Source organism: Antennarius striatus, chromosome 14 (genome assembly GCF_040054535.1).
Source record: "Antennarius striatus isolate MH-2024 chromosome 14, ASM4005453v1, whole genome shotgun sequence".
Taxonomy (NCBI): domain Eukaryota; kingdom Metazoa; phylum Chordata; class Actinopteri; order Lophiiformes; family Antennariidae; genus Antennarius; species Antennarius striatus.
Window position 1 is genome coordinate 14880525 of NC_090789.1, and position 9806 is coordinate 14890330.

Genomic DNA, 9806 nt, shown 5'->3' on the forward strand with positions numbered 1-9806 from the left:
CTCTGTTTAAGTGCAAATTTATCAAATCTAGAATATTGCCAGTATCACATAAAGCCAAGAATACTTTGTTTTTCATCCATTCAGGTTAATTTCAATACAGATGTCTTTCCTCTTCAATCAGTCATCAATCATCACAATTGCATTCAGTCTTTCGCCTGCAACTTCCAGTTGCATCAAAGCCACTTCATTGTGCGTCAGAGTATCTCCTCATGAGTCTTCCCCAGATAAAGGTCTCCCATATACAGAACAGTTACTGCTGATCATCTCCCTCTATTTCCAGCCCTCTGAAACTCTCCCTCCTCAGTCTTTGGATCTCTGTGTTGAGCCCCAGTAGAGTCTGAGCCAGCTGTAGGTCCTGTGATCGCATCTCCAGCTGTATGTCCACAATGAAACAACTGAATAAGCAACTGAAGACAGCACTAAAATCTGCAGCGTCAGTGATCTTACCAGTTCTGTCCTGAGCCACGTTATCGCTCCATCGATTTGCGCCCTCCGAAGCTCCTCGTTGGCCTGGTGGCTCCTGCCGATGCTGACAGGTCTGTCAGAGGAGCCAGGCTCTTGGGGAACTTCTCTGGATCCTCCTGTCGTCCTGAAGGCATGTATCAGTTTGTTTTTAATGTTCTCCAGAACCATGGTGGACAAGGAATCCTCGCTGTGGCTGTCTCGGTCCATGCTGACAGCTTACGATTGAGAGTCTCTTCACTGTTTTACCTACTTGTGTTCTTCAACAGCTCACTTACTCAAGAAACCTTGGGAATTTTCTGTGTCCTGTCTTATTTTCACTCCGCTACATCTTTCCTTTGCGTATCCCATATGCACTGAAGTTTGTGCTCCTCTGCTTGGCGTCTGCAATCAGCCCTTTGGCCTGCCTGGTGTTAAACCGACTTGTTTTGTCATTGTTACTATGGAGAAACTACCCTCCGCCTTGCATGCCCCATCCACCCCTCCTCCTTTTGATAATCTTAATAAGAATGCTGGATGATCTTGGACAAAGACTATTGTTGCATCTGAAAAGAACTGAAAAGAACCCCCCCCACACACACACACACACACACAGACACACACCCCACCACTGTCTCCCCCATCTTCTCCCCCTTCCTGTCTTTCTTTCTATCTCAGTCAATCCCACCCCCAAACAACTCTGGTGTGAGAAATGTGTTGTGAGTGAGCACTTAGTTGCTGCCAAAGCGTAAACGTGTGTGTTTCCGTGTATGTACCTGCATGTATAGGGAACACAAAATCCATTACACACACACACACACACACACACACACACACACACACACACACACACACACACACACACACACACACACACACACACACACACACACACACACACACACACACACACACACACACACACATACCCCAACCCAGTGGAGTTTTTCTGTGCTTCTCTCTAAATAAGACCTGCTTGTCAGCTTAGAGGACAAACAGGTTGGGCCAGGAGGGAGACACAGCCTCAGTGTTTGCTGATTCAGAGGCACAAAGACCAACCTACGGTGAAATATAACCAGGCCTTTTGTGACCAAGTTAAATCCACCCCCCCCCACCCCCCGACTTCTGTACAGAGATGAGACAGGGGTCCAGTGTATTCTCCAGACTGACTTGTGATCCTAGATGTGAAAAATGAGTGTGCAAATTTGGAGGGAATGCCACACTTCGTCAGTCTTTTTCCGAAGATTTTTGTTTCTTCACATTTGGCTCATTTTAACCTACGAAGCTCTCAGTCGAGTTCTGCTGCACACATTAGACAAAGATAAATAAAGAACCTTTATTTGTAATCTTGTCATAAAGTCAAGCATAACCATGAATGGACAAGTCAACAATAACTGGGAAAAATAAATTTCCAAAACAAGCACAACGTCCCAAGTGTCAGGATGACCTTCTACATGATCATAATGGCTGTCCTCAAAGGGCCAGATGTAACTAATAAATGTAACTAAATGTAACTCAATGTAATGCAAAATAAATGTAAAGTAAATGTAACTATTTAATGTTAAATAACTGAATTTATTACTTATTCAAGTTACAGACTTTACAGTTGCACAAAAAAATTTTTTTTTTGCTAGTTGCTCTGCTTTAACCAAAATCCTTTTAATTTTTTATGTTAGCAAAGGTAGCAAGGGCCAAACAAGGGGCTTATGATGACTTGTATGCTAGGTTGGACATTAAGGAGGGAGAGACTGATCTACACAGGTTGGCAAGACAGAGAGATAGAGATGGGGAGGACGTGCAGCAGGTTCTGTTGATTAAGGATATGGATGGAAGTGTATTGACAGGTGCCAGTAGTGTGATGGGAAGATGGAAAGAGTACTTTGAAGAATTAATGAACGAGGAAAATGAGAGAGAACAAAGACTAGAAGAGGTGACTGTTGTGGATCAGGAAGTAGCAAAGATTAGTCAGGATGAAGTGAGGAGGGCATTGAAGAGGATGAAGAGTGGAAAGGCAGTCGGTCCTGATGATATACCTGTAGAGGTTTGGAAGTGTCCAGGAGAGGTGGCAGTACAGTTTCTGACTGTGTTGTTCAACAGGATCTTAGATAGTGAGAAGATGCCTGAGGAATGGAGGAGAAGTGTGCTGGTGCCCATTTTTAAGGACAAGGGAGATGTGCAGAGTTGTGTCAACTACAGAGGAATAAAGCTGGTGAGCCATACAATGAAGTTATGGGAAAGAGTTGTTGAAGTTAGACTAAGAGCAGAAGTGAGCATTTGTGAGCAGCATTATGGTTTCATGCCAAAAAAGAGTACTACAGATGCAGTATTTGCTTTGAGGATGTTGATAGAGAAGTACAGAGAAGGCCAGAGGGAGCTGCATTGTGTTTTTGTAGGTCTGGAGAAAGCTTATGACAGGGTGCCCACAGAGGAACTGTGGTATTGTATGAGGAAGTCTGGAGTGTGATATCTACATCTGCTATGTTCTGTTTTGTCTTTTCCATACGCTCCTGACTTTGTCTTTTTTTTATTGGTTTTCAGTTCATGTACTTTCTGTTTTCGGTCACTGCCATGTTCGTTATTCTTTGCACCTGGTTTGTTCTCCCCTGATTGTTCTGTTTGCTCTTTAGCCAATCCGGGTTTAGTTCCTTCCTAGTGTTCACAGCTAGTAAATTAGTTAATTATCAGCTCCCCCTGAACCTAGTTTTGCACCTTGGTCTATTTAAGCTCCTTCATTTCTGTTAAGCCCTGTCGCAGTGTAGTTTGTGTTTGTTCAAAGATCCATGTATGACTAATCGTTAATTCTTGACCGTTTCCCTTTCGACCTTTGAGTTTTCCCTTGCCTTAATTGTGATTTTCCGGATTTTGACTTTTGCCTTTTGTGACCACGATTCTGTCTTTTATGCCCTGTGAATGACCTGGACCTGTTTGATTGGATTACGTTTTTTTGCCTGCCGTCTTTGTACCGTCTTTATCCTGAACTTCTGGTTTTGACCTTCTTCTGCGCATGCGCAAGCAGGCTGCAGTTTCCTCTGCTCAGAGCGAGTTTGTTTGCATAATTTTGCGGTTTTTTTCTGTTTCTGCGTGTATTTTTCTAACGTAAAATTAGATAATGTATAGTAATATGCTAGTGTACTTCAGGGAGGAGTTGATGTCCATGAGGGTCAAAGGAGACCCAGCAACACGCGATCTCATCCCCGCTGAGCTCAGACGGAGATATCGCGGATGCCGAGCAGGTCGAGTTGAAAGGACTAGACTAACGGCTAGAGCCGCTAACCGGAGGAGAGTCAAGCCCTCCGTCCCCTCCGTCATCATGAGGAACGTGAACTCTCTACCGAACAAGTTGGACGAACTGACGGCGCTGTGCAGGACTGAACAGCGCTACCGGGAGACCAGCTTGTTGGTGTTCTCTGAGACGTGGCTAACTGGCGACCTGCCAGACGTTAACGTCGGACTAACTGGCTTCTCCTCCGTACGAGCGGACCGGGACACGAACACCGCCGGTAAGAAGAAAGGAGGTGGATTAATCATCTATACCAACGATAGATGGTGCCATCCGGGACATGTGACGGTGAAATCAACACTGTGTAACCGCGATCTAGAGCTAACAGCTGTTAGCATCAGACCCTACTACCTGGCGCGTGAATTTTCACACGTCATTGTCCTCGCCGTCTACATCCCTCCACGGGCGGACCCTGAGACTGCACGAGAGACCATCTGTGGGACCACCTCTGCTCTTCGGACCCGGCACCCGGAGGCGCTCGTCATTATCACCGGTGACTTTAACCACGTCACCTTGGACTCATCCCTCCCCACAATGGTCCAGTGTGTAGACTGTCCCACACGGAAAGACAGAACCATCGATCTGTTCTACACTAATGCTAAGGAGGCATACACCGCCACCCCCCTCCCTCCACTAGGTAAATCAGACCATAACCTAGTGTACCTACAGCCCACCTACATCCCGCTGGTGAAACGGCTGCCAGCAACAACACGAAAGGTCAGGAGGTGGTCCCCGGAAGCAGAGGAGATGCTGAGAAACTGCTTCCAGACCACCGACTGGGATGTTATTGTGGGCTCACATGGGGAAGACATTGAGGGGGCAGCTCAGTGTTTTACAGACTACATGAACTTCTGTGTGGACACCGTGGCCCCTGTCAGGACAATCAGGTGTTACCCCAACAACAAACCATGGGTAACCAAGGAAGTCAAGGCTGTCCTGAACAGGAAGAAGCGGGCGTTCAGGAGCAAGAACGAGGAGGAGATGAGGAAGGCCCAGAAGGAAGTGAGACTCTGCCTGAGGGAGGCCAAGGAGGCATACAGGAGGAAGCTGGAGAAGCAGCTGGGGCGCAACCAAGTGCGGGAGGTCTGGAATGGGATGAGAACCATCACCGGACACGGGAAAGGGCGCAGCACTGTGGAGGGGAATATTGAACGAGCGAATGAACTTAACAGCTTTTTCAATCGGTTCAGCTCCCCCACCACTCCCGGCTCCTCGTCCCAGGCCTCTCCTGGCCTACAGACCTCTCCTGGCCTACAGGCCTCTCCTGGCCGTACAGACTGCTCCACTGATGCTCCCTCCTCCTGTGCTTCCTCTCCTTCCACCCCTGCCACTTCTCCCGAGCCCATTCCAAGAACTGCGAAGCTCAACGGCCCCACCTCAACCACTGGACTTCCAACCTCGCCACAACCTCCTGCTCCCACCAAGACCGAGACCATCATCACTGCAGACCTGGTGACGACAACGCTGAGGAGGCTCCGTCCCTACAAGGCGGCTGGACCAGATAAGGTCTCCCCAAGACTCCTCCGAGCCTGTGCTTCGGAACTAGGGGACCCCCTGCAACAATTGTTCAACTTCAGTCTGCAGCTGGGGAGGGTCCCATCACTATGGAAGACCTCCTGCATTGTCCCTGTACCCAAGAAAGGACGCCCTACTGAGCTCAACGACCACCGACCGGTCGCTCTTACCTCCCACGTAATGAAGACCCTAGAGCGACTGGTCCTGGAGCTCATGCGTCCACAGGTGCAGGGTGCTATGGACCCTCTCCAGTTTGCCTATCAGGCCAAGGTTGGGGTTGACGATGCTGTCATGTACCTCCTCCACCGCACACTCTCCTACCTGGACGCCGGGGGCTGTGCCGTCAGAGTGCTCTTCTTCGACTTTTCGAGTGCCTTCAACACCATCCAGCCCCAGCTCTTGCAGGATAAACTGACCTCCATGGCTGTGGACCCCTACCTCGTGAGCTGGATTACGGACTACCTAACGGACAGACCCCAGTACGTCCGTATGGGAGACTGTTTGTCTTCTATGGTGACCAGCAGCACGGGGGCGCCACAGGGGACCGTTCTATCCCCCATTCTCTTCACCCTCTACACATCAGACTTCAAGCACAACTCGGATACATGCCACATACAGAAGTACTCCGATGACACCGCGATAGTGGCATGTATCCGGGAGGGTGATGAGGGGGGGTACAGGGGCATTGGTGGCTGACTTCGTGGAGTGGTGCCAACAGAACCAGCTCCAGCTCAACGTCTCCAAGACAAAGGAGATGGTTCTCGATTTCCGGCGGGCACCTCCCTCTCCACAGCCGGTGATCATCAAAGGCAGTGAGGTGGAGGTGGTAGAAAACTATAAGTACCTGGGACTGCAGCTAGACAGCAGACTGGACTGGTCACTCAACTCCAACTGTGTGTACAAGAAGGGGCAGAGCAGGATGTACTTCCTAAGGAGGCTGGCCTCCTTCAACATCTGTCCTAAGCTCCTTTTCATGTTCTATCAGTCCGTAGTCTCCAGTGTGCTGTCATACGCCATTGTGTGTTGGGGTGGGGGGGCCAGGAAAAGAGATATGGACCGTCTGAACAGACTCATCCGCAGAGCGGGCTCAGTGGTCGGGCTGAGCCTGGACTCTGTGGATATGCTTCTGGAGAGCAGGACCATGTCTAAAATTAAGGCCATCATGAACAACACCAGGCACCCCCTACACACCACCTTCTCCCAGCAGAGAAGCACCTTCAGCGGCAGACTGCTGTCACACAGCGCCTCCACAGAGAGGCTGAGGTCCTCCTTCGTGCCCCGTGCCATCAGGGGGTACAATGACTCTCTCAGGAGGAGCGGGGGGGAGGTGGCGAGGTCAGCACGGGGTTGAAAATGGATTTAATTTAATTTAATTTTAATTTAATTTTATACTGTTATTTATATATTTTTATTTTTTTTATACTGTTTTATATTTTAATTCAATTTTATACTGTTTAGATTTTATTTTATACTGTTTATATTTTAATACTGTTTATATTTTTAAATTTTATACTGTTTATATTTTAGTTATAGTTTAGTATATAAGTCCTGTTAGTGCTGCATGTGTCTGTCTGTTAGTGTAGTGTATGTCTTGTGGTATGTCCTGTGATGTCAGTGTTTCCTTTTCTCCTGGTGTTTATCCAGTATTATTTGTTATGTAACGCCTGAGCAGTGGATATATGCAATTTCCTCCGGGATTAATAAAGTATCTATCTATCTATCTATCTATCTATCTATCTATCTTGACCCCTGCCCGTACCTGACTTTGGACTAATTAAATGTTTATTATTAATTGACACCTTGTCTCTCGCTCCTGGTTCCTTCGGAATCCGTAACATGGAGTGGCAGAGAAGTATGTGAGAGCGGTATAGGACATGTATGAGGACTGTAAGACAGTGGTGAGGTGTGCTGTAGGTGTGACAGAGGAGTTCAAGGTGGTGGTGGGACTGCATCAGGGATCAGCTCTGAGGTGGAGGTTTGTCCTGGAAAGGAGAGGAATGAAGGTTAGCCGCAGTAAGACAGAGTACATGTGTGTGAATGAGAGGAACCCAAGTGGAAGAGTGAGGTTACAGGGAGAAGAGATCAAGAAGGTGGAGGATTTTAAGTACTGAGGGTCAACAGTCCAGAGCAATGGAGAGTCTGGAAAAGAGGTGAAGAAGCATGTACAGGCAGAATGGAACGGGTGGAGAAAAGGGTCAGGTGTGATGTGTGATAGAAGAGTTTCAGCTAAAATGAAAGGAAAGGTGTACAAAACTGTGGTGAGAACAGCGATGTTGTTTGGTCTAGAGACAGTGTCACCGAGGAAAAGACACGAGACAGAGCTTGAGGTGGCAGAGATGAAGATGCTGAGGTTTTCTTCGGGAGGGACCAGGATGGATAGGATCAGGAATGAGTACATCAGAGGTTAGAGGTTTTGGAGATAAAGTCAGAGAGGTCAGACTGAGATGGTTTGGACATGTCCAGAGGAGAGATAGTGAATATATTGGTATAAGGATGCTGAGTTTTGAACTGCCAGGCAGGAGGCCTAGAGGAAGACCAAAGAGGAGGTTTATGGATGTAGTGAAAGAGGACATGAATGTAGTTGGTGTTGGAAAACAGGATGCAGAAGACAGGGTTAGATGGAGGCAACTGATTCGCTGTGGCGACCCTTGAAGAGAAAAGCCGAAAGGAGAAGAACATAAAACCCACAGAACTCCATCATTCAATGATCGAACTATCCAAGTGAACAAATAAAAATAACATCAAACACAAGTTGGGACATTATCTATTTTCAAATTGTTTTTGTCAAAGTTAGCTACACAAAAGCTTGAATGATATGTTAAAAAATCCATAGATGACATCTTGATTAACTTTCTTCAATATTCTTTAGATTTAAGCTTTTTTATGTTAGTTGTCAGTTGTTCCAAAGTGAGGAAATAGCGTATTTTAACCTGATAGCTTAAATTTGCTCTAGCTGCTGTTTTTTTGCATCGTTTCTTGCCAGAGCCCAGCTGATGTTTGGTGTCAAGCTGAGGACACCCTGGAATGCCCTCCAACAACCAACTGTGTCAACTCAACACAGAAAAGCCCCAGGTCTTGATCAGAACCCAAAACCTTTTTTTTTCTGTCAGAGTAACGACTGCATTGACATGCCTCCTGGTGGCACTTCTGTTTGCGGAATGTCCTGCTCTCACTTGTGTAGTGATAACAGCGAATGATATGTGTTTTGATGTGTTTGTGTGTTACCAACATTTATTAAATAAGACTATTTCCATTTAATGGCATTATTCGGTTCACTGGATTGAGGCTTTGTGGATGATAGATAGATAGATAGATAGATAGATAGATAGATAGATAGATAGATAGATAGATAGATAGATAGATAGATAGATAGATAGATAGATAGATAGATAGATAGATAGATAGATAGATAGATAGATAGATAGATAGATAGATAGATAGATAGCCCCACATCTAAATATAAACAGTATAAAATTAAAATATAAACAGTATAAAATTAAACTAAATTAAATACAAATCCATTCAACCGTGTGCTGACCTCGCCACCTCCCCCCCACTCCTCCTGAGAGAGTCATTGTACCCCCTGATGGCACGGGGCACAAAGGAGGACCTCAGCCTCTCTGTGGAGGTACTGTGTGACAGCAGTCTGTCGCTGAAGGTGCTCCTCTGCTGGGAGAAGGTGGTGTGCAGGGGGTGGCTGATGTTCATGATGGCCCTGAATTTAGACATGGTCCTGCTGCCTAGAACTGTCTCCACAGAGTCCAGGCTCAGCCCGACCACTGAGCCCGCTCTGCGGATGAGTCTGTTAAGACGGTCCATATCTCCTATCCTGGCCCCCCCACCCCAACACACAATGTATGACAGCTCACTGGAGACTACGGACTGAGAGAACATGAGAAGGAGCTTAGGACAGATGTTGAAGGAGGCCAGCCTCCTCAGGAAGTACATCCTGCTCTGTCCCTTCTTGTACACACAGTCCGAGTTGAGTGACCAGTCCAGTCTGCTGTCTAGCTGCAGTCCCAGGTACTTATAGTTTCCTACCACCTCCACCTCACTGCCCTCGATGATCACTGGTTGTGGGGAGGGAGGTGCCCGCCGGAAATCTAGCACCATCTCCTTGGTTTTGGAGACGTTGAACTGGAGCTGGTTCTGTTGGCACCACTCCACGAAGTCAGCCACCAATGCCCTGTACGCCCCCTCATCACCCTCCCGGATACATGCCACAATCGCAGTGTCATCAGAGTACTTCTGTATGTGGCATGTATCCGAGTTGTGCTTGAAGTCCGATGTGTAGAGGGTGAAGAGAGCCCGGTCCCCTGTGGCGCCCCCGTGCTGCTGGTCACCATAGAAGAAAACAGTCCCCCATACGGACGTACTGGGGTCTGTCCGTTAGGTAGTCCATGATCCAGCTCACGAGGTAGGGGTCCACAGCCATGGAGTTGTTCCTAAATTGATCGAGTCCTTGAAATGTAAAGCCGATGTAAGCAATTCACTTTTCAAAAGATGCTTCTGAAAAGTGCTCTCCTCTCATGCTACTACTACAAACACCTACCCGATCAAATGAGTAAAA